This window comes from Glycine soja, chromosome 7 (genome assembly GCF_004193775.1).
Source record: "Glycine soja cultivar W05 chromosome 7, ASM419377v2, whole genome shotgun sequence".
Lineage (NCBI taxonomy): Eukaryota > Viridiplantae > Streptophyta > Magnoliopsida > Fabales > Fabaceae > Glycine > Glycine soja.
The window spans coordinates 19,924,867-19,927,045 of record NC_041008.1 but is presented as its reverse complement, the minus strand read 5'-3'; positions in this window follow the sequence as shown (position 1 = coordinate 19,927,045).

Genomic DNA, 2,179 nt, shown 5'->3' with positions numbered 1-2,179 from the left:
TTTACTGGAGGTTCCTAATACAGAAATCTAAATTTTGACCGTTGGGATCTGCTAGAAAATATCTAGAACACGATATGTACTACCTTTCCCGTGACTAGTGCTGCACAACCATTTTTCTGCATAATTGGTAAAATCTGCTGCACAATTTGACAGCTTTTGTTGCATAATTTGGCAGATTTCGAATTCTAACTTGCTTGTATCCAATTTCACTCAAATTGGATCCTACAAGTCCTAAACCATGTCTAAATCATGTTTAAACCAAAAACAAACTTCAAACCAAGGTAAATCAAAATTTAGGTATCCAAAACCCACCAATTTAGTGAATTCTCAAGGTTTGAAAGGTGAAAATGAAAATTTGGTAATTTTGGGGTAAACTCTCATCTTCATCAAGTCTATAACATTGATTTAGACTTGCTCAAACTGGTTTTAAGTTGAAATCTCCACCTATTCAAAATTTGGCCTCTCAACACCCAATTTACCCTAGAAATGGCTCTTTCCTTTCATATTTGTCACTCATTTTTCTCATTTGCTCTACCCAAGCTTTCCTACAAGTCCTAATTGACATTCTAAACTAGAATCAACTCACCTTAGACTCCAATTTCCACTAACCCCAAATTTTGCTTTTCTAACCCTCAAAATCTCACACTTTTCCACTTACAACACTACCATTCTCACATTTAACTCTAAGTTAACTCTCCCCATCATCTCTACCAGTTTTCTATCAACATTTTAAGCATACATATATCACAAAGCATCATTATTAAACCCTAAATCAACATGGGTAGTTTTGCCCACATCAAACATGTCAAGTTTAGCATAATTTCAACAAATTCCTTCACAAATAACTACCCTAAGGCAATAACCTAGTAGAACTACCCATCATAGCTCCCAAAAACCCAACACCCACAGATTTCAAGTGAGAAGAAGTCCACCTTTACCTGAAATTTAAAGCCCCACGAAGTAGAGGTATGCTCCAAGACTCCGAAAATGGCTTTTCCTTGCAATTTGGGGTAGAAAGGAAGAGGAATTTGGAGCTTCAATGGAGGCAACAATGGTGGAGAAGAAGAAGAGAAAAAAGCAACGCGGAAGGAGGGAAGAAGCTGCTGAAATTTTCTGAAGGAAGAGAGAGAAGATTTGGGCTTTTTATAAAAAAAATGATTTTCTTTTCTTTTTCATTTTCTTTTCTAAAAGCAATTGCCATATGTCCTATTTTAAGTGGAGCAAAAAGGGCCCACCTTTTCCTTTGATTTGACATCATACTTAGCCATAAGGAAGAAAAAATTGAACCTTTTTGGATGCTGAAATCCTGCCTCGGTTTGCATGCCGCCTCTCTGGTTCCAATTCCTCGAGTTTCTCTGCACCCGTCGGGGCCTGTTTTTGAAAGTAGGCAATATATATATCAAAACGCTCAGAATGAGACCCTGAGAGTGGTTCAGAGAGGCTGGTTTTGTTAAATTTTAAGTTACACGCAAAACGATAATTTTTAGACTAATTAATTGCGAATTAATCTATAACCGTTCGGTTATGGGTTACTCTTCGTTAATTAGTCTAACCCGCGTATCTTTCCCCCAATGTACATACTTCTACCAAGAATATATATATATATATACATTGAATAATATATATATATATATATATATATATATATAATTATTTAAATGTAACACTTACAAAATTCCGGGTAGAAATTCTAGGATGTCACACTTCTTAGCTATCAGACTATCATGGAACTTCTTAGTCTTCTCTTTGTAGAATTTGGAATTCTCATAGGCTTCTAAACAGATATCATCTAGCTCACTTAGTTGCAACTTCCTTTTCTCTCCAGCCTGATCAATAGAGAAGTTGTAGGTCTTTACAGCCCAGTAGGCTTTGTGCTCTATCTCTACAGGAAGATGACATGCCTTGCCAAAGACAACCCGATAAGGAGACATTCCTATGGGTGCTTTGTAGGTAGTCCTATGCGCCCAAAGAGCATCATCTAGCCTGGCGCTCCAATCCTTTCTGTTCGGCTGCGCAATCTTCTCCAAGATCCTTTTTATCTCCCTGTTTGAAATCTCAGCCTGCCCATTAGTTTGGGGGTGGTATGGTGTGGAAATTTTGTGCACGACCCCATACTTTTTGAGCAAGACATACATGGATCTGTTACAAAAATGGGTGCCTTGATCACTAACAATGGCTC